The 15,000-nt window shown below is 38.5% G+C and overlaps 1 pseudogene; it reads left to right on the plus strand.

The window, feature by feature from the left end:
- LOC135209384 (uncharacterized) overlaps positions 1 to 15,000 on the plus strand; it is a 22,866-nt pseudogene that overhangs the window by 2,475 nt on the left and 5,391 nt on the right.

Consider the following 15,000-nt stretch of genomic DNA (forward strand, 5'->3'; position numbering starts at 1 on the left):
AAGAAGGAGAAGAATCAGAATCAAGCAGTAGAAGGAAGGAGCAGAAGAAGCAGAAGAAGGAGAAGAATCAGAATCATGCAGTAGAAGGAAGGAGTAGAAGAAGCAGAAGGAGAAGAATTAGAATCAAGCACTAGAAGGAAGGAGCATAAGAAGCAGAAGAAGGAAAATAATCGAATCAAGCAGTAGAAGGAAGGAGCAGAAGAACATAAGAAGGAGAAGAATCAGAATCAAGCAGTAGAAGGAAGGAGCAAGAGCGAAGAAGAGAGAATCAGAATCAAGCAGTAGAAGGAAGGAGTCAGAAGAAGCAGAAGAAGAGAAGAATCAGGAATCAAGCAGTAAGAAGCAGAGAAGAAGAAGAAGAAAATCAGATCGAATCAGCAAGTAGAACGAGGAGCAGAAGCAGAAGAAAGAGAAGAATCAAGAATCAAGCAGCAGATGAAGAAGGAGCATAGAAGCAAGTAGGATCAAGGATCAAAAAAACAGTATAGGAAGGAGCAAAAGAAGAAGAAGGAGAAGAATCAGAAATCGAAGCAGTAGAAGGAAGGAGCAGAAGAAGCAGAAGAAATCAGAATCAAGCACTAGAAGGAAGGAGCAGAAAGAGCGAAGAAGAGAAGAATCAGAATCAACAACTAAAGGAAAAGGAAACGAAGAACAGAAGAATCAGAATTCAAGCAGTAAAGGAAGGAGCAGAGAAGAAGGAGAAGAATCAGAATCAAAGCAAGTAGTAAGAAGGAAGGAGCAGAAAAAGCAGAAGAAGGAGAAGAAGAAGAAGAATCAACAGTAAAAGGAGTTAGCAAAAAAAGCAGAAGAAGGAAGAAGAATCAGAATCAAGCAGTAAAAGGAAGGAGGCACAAAAAGCGAAGAAGGAGAAGAATCAGAATCAAGTGGTAGAATGGAAGGAGCAGAAAAGGCAAGAAGAAAAAGAAGAAGAAGGAATAAAAGAAATAAATAATAATAATAATAATAATAATAATAATAATAATAAGCTTTATTTCTTTTACATTGGCTATTCTGTATCTTACAAAGGAATAAAATATATTGCAATGCATGAGTTACATTTCATACTACTCACAGGTTCACACCAAAAAAAAAACCTGATTTAACATCTTAAAAACATCAAATAGTATGTATAATTTTACTTACATGTGTAAATAGGAAACATTATGATTTAGAAAGTTGCCCTCGCCAATTGTTACAATTCTGGGAAAATGCAGTATAAAGCGTTATCAACCTATCGCAAAAAATGTTTCTTTAGAGCTGATTGAAAGAATTGATATTAACTGTTGATTTTTATAGTTGTTGGCAGCTTATTCCAAGCTAAAGGACCCTGTACAGTGCGATCTTTTACCCAGCTCTGGTATTTGTCCTTGGCACGCAAAGGTCGTGCTATTTCTTGTTGTCCTGTCACTTCTAAATCCAACTAATGTCAGAGGAAAAATCCATGTGGTAATAAATTATTCAATATTTTATAAATTAACAGACATAAGTCTACTGATTCTTTGTTCTATATTTAGCCATTCTAATTCCTTTAAAATTGGGGTACATGATCGTATTTCTTTGCCTTCCCATCAGTCACTTTTTTGCCGCAAAGTTTTGGAGTTTTTGTATTCGATGTTGTTGTTGTTTAGACGTAGTGCCCCATACCTTCAAAACAGTAGTTTACTATGCTTAACGCAAGCGACTGAACAACCATTTTGCGCATTTCATGATCAAATCTGTCTTTTATTCTGTTGATATAAATTAGTGTTCCATTCACTTTCCTACTAACTTCGTTATATGAGCATCAAAACATGTACTGATCAAAGTAAATTCCAAGGTTTTTTACATGGTCACTTTTTCTAATAGCATGGCCATTGAAATTTATAACTATATTATCAGGAATTTGAGAAATGTACTGTCTTGAGCCAAGGAAAATATACTGAGTTTTTGATTCGTTTACATTAATCCATTAGTTTGGAAATAATATTTAGCATTTTCTAAGATACTTTCCGCTCTTGAAATTAACATTTGTAATTCTTCTATGGTTCCGGTGATTAGGATTTGACTGTCATCTGCATACTGAATTAAGAGACAATCCTGTAATGAAGTAGACATATCATTGATATAGATTAAGAAAAGAATTGGTCCTAACCATTGACCTCCTTGGAACCCCAACCCCAAATTGTACTGGCTTAGAGGAAGATAGATACATCGTCTATTCTTACTGACTGATACGATTTTCCAAATAATTTTTGAACCAAAACGGGTCGATTTTTAGTTTTATACATTTACTACGTAGGATATCATGGCTAACGCTATCAAATGCTTTAGAGAGATCTAACAATATGAGAGAGAGATCTTTTTTTCGTCTATGTTACTATAAATTTTCTCTGTGAGCTTCATGAGTGCGGTTTCGGTGGATAGATGTGGTCTAAAACCATGTGGGTTTGTGATAATAAGTTATTTTCTTCAAGATATTGCATGAGCTGAACTGCAACTATTTTTTCTAATATCTTAGATAAGACTGGTAGAAGTGATATAGGGCGATAATTTTCTTGACTGCATCTGGGTCACCGTTCTTGAAAAAATGGTATTACATGCGATAGTTTCCAGTCGGTGGGGTAGAGGCCAGTGACAATGGAGGTGTTTACTATAACGGTTAGGTAAAAACTTATCACGGGTAAGGCGATCTCGTATGAAAACGGAGAGAGATACCATCAAATCCAAACGCCTTTGAGTCATTCAAATCCCTCACAACCAAGACAACTGTATCTACGTCAACGGGTTGCGGTCTGAAAAGGTTATTCGCGATACCTTGAGGTATAATAGTATCTATAGTGGGCAGAGTATTATTTGCATTGAGGATCTGTTGAGAATTTTCGAAGGCCAGTCGACTACATTTGCAAAATATTCGTTTTAAATTCTTCTGCTTTATCTTTCTTATCTTTATAATCATGGATGCTACGTTACTATTTGTGGCAGGGATCATTTCATGAACAATTTCCCATTTAGTAGACAAATTACCACGACAGTTTTTAAAACTTATCTTTAAAATGTTCTGCCTTCTTTGTTTTAATAAGTTGATCAATTCGTTTTTTATGGTTTTTATAAGTATTTCTTAATTCTAAGTTTAATGTATCCTTTTGACTCTTTCATGCAATCGTCTCTTGCTTTCATTTGTATTTTAAGGTCATGGCTTATCCAAGGAGCCGGGGGAGCCGGGTAATTACTTTCGTTACACAAGGGGCACACTCATTTAAACTCTCAACAAAAACACTAGTAAATATAGAAACTTGGATATTTACATATCTGTATTTAAAATTTTATTAAGGTTAGGGGTTCTATTTTAACAGGCTATCACAGAACGTATTCTGATTATAGTGTCTTAAACTACGAAATGTTCTAGTTACAGGCTGCCTTTTGGTTTTGAAAGATCTATTGTAGTGTTACCAACTCATGGTCAGCGACGGGACAAGGAACTACTTCAGCTTGGGAAATAATTTTTGGTTTGTTTGTGATGACAACATCTAGCAGTGATGAGCTTGTGGTTGTAATTCTTGTAGGTTTATTAATTGCCTGGTGTAGGTTCAATTGGCGCACAATTTACCCAGTTTTACTATTAGCAGATAATAAATCATCATTAACATCCCCTAGTATAAAAATTGGCTTTCCACGTAAGGAAACAACTTTTAAAAAACAGCCGTTAATGTAGTCGAAAGAGGAGACTAAAGCTTTGGGATGGCGGTAAACACACCCTAAAATGAATGATGGGAGCTTTTTATGTTGTACAGTTATCCAGACATCCTCCACTCCTACTACTTTATCAACATTTAGGGTCATTCTATTAACTTTTAAATCGTCTCGAACTAGATACAAGTTCCTCCTCCTCTTCCCTGGTCGCAACGATAGATATTAAAATTGAAATGTTTACAAAATTGTCTCGGATACCCGCATCTAGCCATGTTCACTTATACATAAAATGTCTATTTTCTTTCTTTTATTAACAATTCCACTTCATCAAAGTTCGATAATAAGGACTGAGCATTTATATGTTCTATAGTTAGCAGGTTTCCCACAATCCCTCTCTGCGATAGCGATCTTCACTGTACCTTCTGCAGTGCCATCTTCCTCGGTCGTTATCTATAGATCATAGCGAGGGCATAATCGACTCTTATGGCCTAAACCATGGCAGCTACTGCATCTAATTCTGTGGTCGTAATAACATGATCTTTGATTATGATTGTATTCACCACAGTTAACATCCAGGGCGGGACTGATAACGCCCTTGATTTTGCACGTAGTTTTTGCCATCATCTCCTACGATACTTCCTGAATGTTCCATTCCCTCCACGCTGGTCTTCCCTGTAGTTAGTATGATCCCGAATTGTGGTCTGCCCTGAATTCCATCGTTGTCCAGTAATGATTCCCTACGTGTATTCATGATACGAGGCGTGCTAGCAGATGAATAGCATACGTTCTGATTTTGTTTCTATCCACGTATGTGATCTTTTAACGTCCTTCAATTATCACAGAGCTTAAAATGCTGGCATTCTTGCTAAGAGACTCGAGTAGCTAATTGCACCACACTATTCAAGAAAATTCCAGGGTTTCATTGGTCTGGTGAAAACACATTTCGTCTGTTTTCTCAGTAGCTAGCTTAAAAAGATGACTCACAGTTATGTCTAATATACCCATTGCCTAAACACCATTCACGTAATTGGTTATTATGGTAGTTAATCAATTCCTGATATTCGTCTTCGCGAAGGTTCGGAAACAGCTGACATATGTTGATTTCCATAGTTTCATTAACGTTCTTAAGCTCCATAACGAGACTACTAAATTATCCAGGATGTTGTGATGATGTATCATCCAAGACATCGTAGATACCACACACTAAAATGCATCTTGCAGGTGCCCAGTTTAGCTCTTCAATTACCCAACTCCGTATAAGGTCTATATTGGCACCTCTTATTGTTCTTATAAAAGTTTTTTTCGCCAAGATCGGTTGAGCGTATGTCGCATAAGTTGTATCACCCAGTAGTAGTGTACCATCTTCCTCCTGTGCTGTAGTTCCTGATGAAGGATTATGTAAAGTTACTCCCCTCTCTTGTTGTATATACTCTTCGATGTTGGTTAGGACGATCATTCAATCTATTTTTATAGTGACGTTAGCAGACTTCAAAAGTTCATTTAACTCTTTGATTTGTGAAGTTTTCTGGCTAAGATCTTCTTAAGGGTAGATAATTCCTCTTTTAGTTTTAGAGTAGCCTCATTTTCAGTCAGGGATGACTGTGATATTCGAGGAACATGCGTTTCCTCTTCTCTCGTAGGATGAGTTTGTTTATAGTTTCATGATAAGGTCGATTAATTTTTCCTTAGATACCCATATTTTGTTCAATCCTAACTTACGGCAATGCTTTTGTAGTTCTGGTTTCGTAAAATTTTCGTTCAAGAAATCCCAAGATGGGCGTTCAAGGCTAGTGGTGGTAGAGGAGTAGAAGATTCGCTGTCCATCGTTCTTCTCTCTCTTTCTCTCTAGTTCTCTAGAAGAAGAAGAAGAAGAAGAAGAAGAAGAAGAAGAAGAAGAATCAAGCAGTAAAAGGAAGTAGCAAAAAAAGTAGAAGAAGGAGAGGAATCAGAATCAAGCAGTAGAAGGAAGGAGCAGAAAAAGCAGAAGAAGGAGAAGAATCAGAATCAAGCAGTAAAAGGAAGTAGCAAAAAAAGCAGAAGAAGGAGAAGAATCAGAATCAAGCAGTAGAAGGAAGGAGCAGAAAAAGTAGAAGAAGGAGAAGAATCAGAATCAAGCAGTAGAAGGAAGGAGCAGAAAAAGCAGAAGGAGAAGAATCAGAATCAAGCAGTAGAAGGAAGGAGCAGAAAAAGCAGAGGGAGAAGAATCAGAATCAAGCAGTAGAAGGAAGGAGCAGAAAAAGCAGAAGAATCAGAATCAAGCACTAGAAGGAAGGAGCAGAAGAGCAGAAGAAGGAGAACAATCAGAATCAAGCACTAGAAGGAAGGAGCAGAAGAAGCAGAAGAATCAGAATCAAGCAGTAGAAGGAAGGAGCAGAAAAAACAGAAGAAGGAGAAGAATCAGAATCAAGCAGTAAAAGGAAGGAGCAGAAAAAGCAGAAGAAGGAGAAGAATCAGAATCAAGCAATAAAAGGAGGTAGCAAAAAAAGCAGAAGAAGGAGAAGAATCAGAATCAAGCAGTAGAAGGAAGTAGCAGAAAAAGCAGAAGAAGGAGAAGAATCAGAATCAAGCAGTAGAAGGAAGGAGCAGAAAAAGCAGAAGGAGAAGAATCAGAATCAAGCAGTAGAGGGAAGGAGCAGAAAAAGCAGAGGGAGAAGAATCAGAATCAAGCAGTAGAAGGAAGGAGCAGAAAAAGCAGAAGAGGGAGAAGAATCAGAATCAAGCAGTAAAAGGAAGGAGCAGAAAAAGCAGAAGAAGGAGAAGAATCAGAGTCAAGCAGTAAAAGGAAGTAGCAAAAAAGCAGAAGAAGGAGAAGAATCAGAATCAAGCAGATGAAGGAAGGAGCAGAAAAAGCAGAAGAAGGAGAAGAATCAGAATCAAGCAGCAGAAGAAGGAGAAGAATCAGAATCAAGCACTAGAAGGAAGGAGCAGAAAAAGCAGAAGGAGAAGAATCAGAATCAAGCAGTAGAAGGAAGGAGCAGAAAAAGCAGAAGAATCAGAATCAAGCACTAGAAGGAAGGAGCAGAAGAGCAGAAGAAGGAGAAGAATCAGAATCAAGCACTAGAAGGAAGGAGCAGAAGAAGCAGAAGAAGCAGAAGAATCAGAATCAAGCAGTAGAAGGAAGGAGCAGAAAAAACAGAAGAAGGAGAAGAATCAGAATCAAGCAGTAGAAGTAAGGAGCAGAAAAAGCAGAAGAAGGAGAAGAAGAAGAAGAATCAAGCAGTAAAAGGAAGTAGCAAAAAAGCAGAAGAAGGAGAAGAATCAGAATCAAGCAGTAGAAGGAAGGAGCAGAAGAAGCAGAAGAAGGAGAAGAATCAGAATCAAGCAGTAGAAGGAAGGAGCAGAAGAAGCAGAAGAATCAGAATCAAGCACTAGAAGGAAGGAGCAGAAGAGCAGAAGAAGGAGAAGAATCAGAATCAAGCAGTAGAAGGAAGGAGCAGAAAAAACAGAAGGAGAAGAATCAGAATCAAGCAGTAGAAGGAAGGAGCAGAAAAAGCAGAAGAAGGAGAATAAGAAGAAGAATCAAGCAGTAAAAGGAAGTAGCAAAAAAAGCAGAAGAAGGAGAAGAATCAGAATCAAGCAGTAGAAGGAAGGAGCAGAAAAAAGCAGAAGAAGGAGCAAGAATCAGAATAAGAGTAGAAGGAAGGAGCAAAAAAGAGCAGAAGAAGAAGAAGAAGAAGAAGAAGAGAAGAAGATGAAGAAGAAGAAAAAGAACAAGCAGTAAAAGGAAGAGAAGACAGAAGAAGGAGAGGAATCAGAATCAGCGTAGAAGGAAGGAGCAGAAAAAGAGAAGAAGGAGAAGAATCAGAATCAAGCAGTAAAAGGAAGTAAGCAGCAAAGAAGAAAGAAGAAAAGAATCAGAATCAAGCAGTAGAAGGGAAGGGAGCAGAAAAAGCAGAAGAAGGAGAAGAATCAGAATCAAGCAGAGAAGGAAGGAGCGAGAGAAGGAGAAGAATCAGAATCAAGCAGTAGAAGGAAGGAGCAGAAAAAGCAGAGAGAAGAATCAGAATCAAGCAGTAGAAGGAAAAAGAGAGAAAAAGCAGAAGAAGGAGAAGAATCAGAATCAAAGCAGTAAAAGAAGGAGCAGAAAAAGCGAAGAAGGAGAAGAATCAGAGCAAAAAAAGCAAGTAAAAGAAGTAGCAAAAAAAGCAGAAGAAGGAGAAGAATCAGAATCAAGCAGTGAAGGAAGGAGCAGAAAAAAAAAGCAAAGAAGGAGAAGAATCAGAACAAGCATAGAAAGTAGCAACAAGCAAAAAGAAGAAGAAGGAGAAGAATCAGAATCAAGCAAGTAGAAGGAAGTAGCAGAAAAAAGAGCAGAAGAAGAAGAAGAATCAGAATCAAGCAAGTAGAACAAGGAGTAGAAGCAGAAGAAGGGAGAAGCAGATAAGCAGTATAGAAGAAGGAGCAGAAAAAGCAGAAGGGGAGAAGAATCAAGCAAGCAGTAAAAGAAGTATCAAGAAAAAGAAGAAGAAGGCAAGAATCGAACAAGCAGTAGGAAGGAAGGAGCAAAAAAAGCAAGAAGAGAAGAATCACTCAAGCAGTAGAAGGAAGAGCAGAAAAAGCAGAAGAAGAAGAGAAGAAGAGAAGGAAGCAGAGAAATGCAAGAAGAAGAAAAAGAAATCAAGAAGTAGAAGCAGTGAAGCAGAAGAATCAGAACAAAAGCAGTAGAAGAACAGAAAAAGAAAAAGCAGAAGAGGAGAAGAATCCAGAATCAAGCATAAAAGGAAGTAGCAAAAAAAGCCAGAAGAAGGAGAAGAATCAGAATCCAAGCAGTAGAAGGAAGAGCAGAAAAAGCAGAAGAAGAGAAGAATCAGAAATCAAGCAGTAGAAGAGAGAGAGCAGAAGGAGAAGAATCAGAATCAAGCAGTAGAAGGAAGGAGCAGAAAAAGCAGAGGGAGAAGAATCGAATCAAGCAGTAGAAGGAAGGAGCAGAAAAAGCAGAAGAAGGAGAAGAACAGAAGTCAAGCAGTAGGAAAGAAGAAAAAAAAGCAGAAGAAGGAGAAGAATCAGAATCAAGCAGTAGAAGGAAGGAGAGAAAAAGCAGAAGAGGGAGAAGAATCAGAATCAAGCAGTAGAAGGAAGGAGCGAAAAAGCAGAAGAAGAGAGAATCAGAATCAAGCAGTAGGAAGGAAGTAGCAGAAAAAAGCAGAGAAGAAGGAGAAGAATCAGAATCCAAGCAGTAGAAGGAAGGAGCAGAAAAGCAGAAGAAGAAGAATCAGAATCAAGCAAGTAGAAGGAAATGAGCAGAAAAAAAGCAGAAGAAGGAAGAAGAATCAGAATCAAGCAGTAGAAGGAAGAGCAGAAAAAAGCGAGAAGAGACAAGAATCAGAATCAAGCAGTAAAAAGGAAGAAGGAGCAGAAAAAAGAGAAGGAGAAGAATCAGAATCAAGCAGTAGAAGGAAGGAGCAGGAAAAAGCAAGGGAGAAGAATCGAATCAAGCAGTAGAAGAAGGAGCAGAAAAAGCAGAAGAAGGAAGAAGAATCAGAATCAAGCAGTAAAAGGAAGTAAGAGCAGACAAGAAGAGAGAACGAATCAAGCAATAAACAGTAAGCAGAAAAAGCAGAAGAAGGAGAAGAATCAGAATCAAGCAGTAGAAGGAAGGAGCAGAAAAAGCAGAAGGAGAAGAATCAGAATCAAGCAGTAGAAGGAAGTAGCAGAAAAAGCAGAGAAGAAGAAGAAGAATCAAGCAGTAAAAGGAAGGAGCAGAAAAAGCAGAAGAAGGAGAAGAATCAGAATCAAGCAGTAGAAGGAAGAAGAGCAGAAGCAAGGAAGAAGAATAGAATCAAGCAGTAGAAGGAAGTAGCAGAAAAAGCAGAAGAAGGAGAAGAATCAGAATGAAGCACTAGAAGGAAGGAGCATAAGAAGCAGAAGAATCAGAATCAAGCAGTAGAAGGAAGGAGCAGAAGAAGGAGAAGAATCAGAATCAAGCAGTAGAAGGAAGGAGCAGAAGAAGCAGAAGAAGGAGAATAATCAGAATCAAGCAGTAGAAGGAAGGAGCAGAAGAAGCAGAAGAAGGAGAAGAATCAGAATCAAGCAGTAGAAGGAAGGAGCATAAGAAGCAGAAGAAGGTGAAGAATCAGAATCAAGCAGTAGAAGGAAGGAGCAGAAGAAGCAGAAGAAAGAGAAGAATCAGAATCAAGCAGTAGAAGGAAGGAGCAGAAGAAGGAGAAGAATTAGAATCAAACACTAGAAGGAAGGAGCATAAGAAGCAGAAGAAGGAGAATAATAAGAATCAAGCAGTAGAAGGAAGGAGCAGAAAAAGCAGAAGAAGGAGAAGAATCAGAATCACGCAGTAGAAGGAAAGAGCAGAAGAAGCAGAAGAATCAGAATCAAGCAGTAGAAGGAAGGAGCATAAGAAGCAGAAGAAGGAGAAGAATCAGAATCAAGCAGTAGAAGGAAGGAGCAGAAAAAGCAGAAGGAGAAGAATCAGAATCAAGCACTAGAAGGAAGGAGCATAAGAAGCAGAAGAAGGAGAAGAATCAGAATCAAGCAGTAGAAGGAAGGAGCAGAAGAAGGAGAGGAATCAGAATCAAGCACTAGAAGGAAGGAGCAGAAGAGCAGAAGAAGGAGAAGAATCAGAATCAAGCAGATAAAGGAAGGAGCAGAAGAAGCAGAAGAATCAGAATCAAGCAGTAGAAGGAAGGAGCAGAAGAAGCAGAAGAATCAGAATCAAGCAGTAGAAGGAAGGAGCAGAAAAAGCAGAAGAAGGAGAAGAATCAGAATCAAGCAGTAGAAGGAAGTAGCAGAAAAAGCAGAAGAAGGAGAAGAATCATAATCAAGCAGTAGAAGGAAGGAGTAGAAAAACCAGAAGAAGGAGAAGAATCAGAATTAAGCAGTAGAAGGAAGTAGCAAAAAAAGCAGAAGAAGGAGAAGAATCAGAATCAAGCACTAGAAGGAAGGAGCATAAGAAGCAGAAGAATCAGAATCAAGCAGTAGAAGGAAGGAGCAGAAGAGCAGAAGAAGGAGAAGAATCAGAATCAAGCAGTAGAAGGAAGGAGCAGAAAAAGCAGAAGAAGGAGAAGAATCAGAATCAAGCAGTAGAAGGAAGGAGCAGAAAAAGCAAAAGAAGGAGAAGAATCAGAATCAAGCAGTAGAAGGAAGGAGCAGAAAAAGCAGAAGAAGGAGAAGAATCAGAATCAAGCAGTAGAAGGAAGGAGCAGAAAAAGCAGAAGAAGGAGAAGAATCAGAATCAAGCAGTAGAAGGAAGGAGCAGAAAAAGCAGAAGAAGGAGAAGAATCAGAATCAAGCAGTTGAAGGAAGGAGCAGAAGAAGCAGAAGGAGAAGAATCAGAATCAAGCAGTAGAAGAAAGTAGCAGAAAAAGCAGAAGAAGGAGAAGAATCAGAATCAAGTAGTAGAAGGAAGGAGCAGAAGCAAAACCAAACAGTAAAATGAAATGGTAAAAAAAGTGAAGCAGAAGCAAACAGTAAAAGGAAGCAACAGAAAAAGCAGAAGAAGAAGAAGAATCAGAATCAAGCAGTAAAAGGAACTAGCAGAAGAAGCAGTGAAAGGAACTAGCAGAAGAAGCAGTGAAAGGAAGTTGCACAAAAAGCAGAAGAAGAAGCAAGCAGGAAGAGGAAGTAGCACATAAAGCAGAAAAAGCAGAAGAAGCAGAAGCAACAGTGAAAGGAAGTAGCACAAAAAGCGGAAGATGAAGCAGAAGCAAGCAGTGAAAGAAAGTAGCAGAAGAAGCCTAAGAGGCAGAGAGCAAGCAAGCAAGCAAGCAAATAAAAGGAGGCAGCAGACAGAGGAAGCAGCAACATCGTCGTCGGCGGCAGAGTAGGGGACCTCAACCCTTTCCTCTTAAGTAAGCACTTCGGGACTGACTGCGGAGTCAGATCTTTTGTCTTTTTCCCACATTTCATCGTCCGCGTGTCAGAAAAATTAGGGGAGAGAGCGCTCCCGGACACCGGCACCAGCAGGTTTCCGCTGCGGTTTTGGTAAGCGGATGAGGACGCCTTCATTATCGGAATCGGAAGAGAGCGAGGTCTTGGTTCCTCCTAAAAAAAAAAATGGTGACCCATTTCGGGGGTGAATACGAGGCACATGGCGAGATGGTAGGTACATCAAATACATCTATAACCGGGTAAGCAGAGAATCTCTCTCTCTCTCTCTCTCTCTCTCTTGAAAAACTCAATAAAACGTTCCCCAAAGGATTTCTATCTCCTGCCGGAACTCCGCTTCTCTGGGTTTTTTGGGGGGGGGCTAGCTGGGTGGGTGGGGGAGCAGCTTAGGACTTTCTCCCCAACACGCGCCTCTTCCAGGATAAAAAAGGACGCACGATTAAAAACTCCTAATGAACGGGGCCCTTCGAGGACGACGCCCGAAATATCCCGCCGTGAGGGGCGGGTGAGAGATCTTCGGAGATCTTCGCCCCGTCGCGAAAGTAAATTCTATCCAAGTCTCCGAGAGAGAGAGAGAGGAGATGAAGGAGAGAGAGAGAGAGAGAGATTTGGCGATGCATTACATTCTTAATGAGGTTCTATTAATTAGAGTGAGTAATTAAGAAAGGGGAGGCGGGCAGTGAGGCGCGGGAACTCAAGGGGCTTATCCCCCATACCCTCCTCACCCCCTTACCCCCCAACACCCCCAAACCTTTCTACCACCACCGCAGTACTTGGTAATCTGAAGTTTTCACCCAACATAGGCCACCCTCTTCTTATCCCCGCGTCTTTTAACTCCTCCTCTTTACACCGCTCCCTTCCTTTATTTCTTCGTCGTGTTCCTACCCTCTCTCTTCCTCTTCTCTCTTTATTTCTTCGTCGTGTTCTTCTTCTCTCTTTCTCTTCCACAACTCTTCTCCACTGTATTCCTTCTTATGGTTTTCGCAGCCCGTCTTTAACATCGTATTTTTCCGAGTCGTCTTTGCTATTTCTTTTTAGATCTTTCTTCTTCTTCTTCCTCCTCCTCCTCTTCCCCTATTCCATTCGCTTTTCCATCGTTTGCATTCACAATTCATCATACTTTTCTTTACTTATACCCCAATCATCGGTTACTTGAGACGTAACCGACCACTTAAGTGTGACCTACTTTCTTAGCAGTTACATCGTTCTTCTGTATGTATCATACATATTCAAGATATTATCAGGTGATCGGAAGAGCCAAGATTCAAAAGCCTAGAAAGATGGTATTACAGAGAAAGAGAGAGAGAGGGGGAGAGAGAGAGAGAGAGAGAGAGAGAGAGAGGAAAATAATTCGTATTCAGATGATCAATCAACGCTTGTGATCAAACCAGCTAAAGCAAAGATTAAGGATTGCAACAGATAAACTGTTAGTCTGTAGCATTATCCGATTATCTTTATTTTTCTAAACATTAGCATTGGAGTTCTCTCTCTCTCTCTCTCTCTCTCTCTCCGTTTCCTCCAATCTCTCATACTCTCCCCTCTTCCTCTAATCTCTCTTACTCCCCCCTCTTTCCAGTCTCTCTCTCTCTCTCTCTCTCTCTCTCTCTCTCTCTCCCTTCTTTCTCCAATCTCTCTCTCTCTCTCTCTCTCTCTCTCTCTCTCTCTCTCTCTCTCTCTCCCCGTTTCCTCCAATCTCTCTCACTCTTCCTTCTTTCTCTCTCTCTCTCTCTCTCTCTCTCTCTCTCTCTCTCTCTCCCCGTTTCCTCCAATCTCTTTTACTCCCCCCTCTTCCTCCAGTATCTCTCTCTCTCTCTCTCTCTCTCTCTCTCTCTCTCTCTCTCCGTTTCCTCCAATCTCTCTCACTCTTCCTTCTCGTCTCAAACTCTCTCTCTCCTCTCTCTCTCTCTCTCTCTCTCTCTCTCTCTCTAAGATCAATAATTTAAAACACTGACGATTTACTGTACATTAATGAACACGATGTTATGTTAGTCACATCACTCTTAATTCCGGATACTCATGCTGCTTGACCTTTCGAACATAAGGTCACTCATGTATAATTCAATAATTCAACGTCAAGGTCAATCACCTGACCTAATTTAAAAAAAAAATCTGAATCGGGAAACAAGAAAGGTCCAAGATGATGTGAATTACAGCGTCGCACTAGGTCATTCACTTCTAAGTAAAAAACCAGGGTGGGTCACTGACCTGATTTAATGTGAGATGAGATTAGCCACTGAAACTTAGATGATTATATACATAAACATTTTAATAAAGCCTCGAGATTAATTAACCCAAAAAAGAAAAAAATTTGTACTGGTCAATTTTGAATTATAATTAAGGTCAAAAATGTTAATTTGAGTAAATACAAATTTATAATCAGAGCAAGCATCTAAACAAATTTAAATGGTCAAAGTCGTTTTTTCATTCATTTATTATTATTACTTTTATTAGTATTATAATAATAATAATAATAATAATAATAATAATAATAATAATAATAATAATAATAATTAAATATTATTATTGATTATTATTATTATTATTATTGTTATTATTATTAATTATTATTATTATTATTATTATTATTATTATTATTATTATTATTTTATTATTATTATTATTGAAAAAGAAAAGTGTTTAGTTATAAGTATTTACGTTTTATCTTACTCAAATGTAAATACTTATAAGTAAACACGTTATACACAGTAATTTTGTGGGTTCTTTTTCAACCTTCCGAAAAAACTGAAAGAAGATTTTGTTTGGTTCATTATTATTATTCAAACTAAGCTAACAGTAACAGCAAAAGAAAAATACAGGAAACGATGCTTTTACTATGGTTACAAAAAGTCAATTACAGCTCGAGTAGTAATTACACCGTCAAGAACAATACTCCCAGGTCAACAAATGAATCCAGGTCAAGGTCAAAGAGAAAATGAACACTGTCGTGTAACTGGAACTTCACAAGGTCAAGGGAAAATGCAATGTAATACTATTCTTTTTGCATCTTAATACATTTTCCTAATCTAAAAACCTACTCATTAATTTACGTCTTTTTCTTATCTGATATATGGGATATCTTCTTTCTGTGGTATTTCACTTAACATCCTCTTACTTCATCTTAATGAACGCCATATTCTTTGGAAGTTGGATTGTTGCATACAAATAGGTTTCATCCACTGAATAATAATAATAATAATAATAATAATAATAATAATAATAATAATAATAATAATAATAATAATAATAATAATAATATTAATAATAATAATAATAAAAACTAGAGGCTGAAGTAGCTCCAGGACTCATGCAGAAGAGAGTGAGAATAGAAACGGCTCACATAGTAAGAAAAGTGATGGACTCCTAAGGAGGCAGGATGCAACCTGGAACCCCACACTATAAATATCACCCAGTCGAATTGGAAGACTGTGATTAAAAAATATTAATAATAATAGTAATAATAATATTTTTAAAGAGAATGGCAGAATTAAGCGA

This window comes from Macrobrachium nipponense, chromosome 37, assembly GCF_015104395.2.
Source record: "Macrobrachium nipponense isolate FS-2020 chromosome 37, ASM1510439v2, whole genome shotgun sequence".
NCBI lineage: Eukaryota > Metazoa > Arthropoda > Malacostraca > Decapoda > Palaemonidae > Macrobrachium > Macrobrachium nipponense.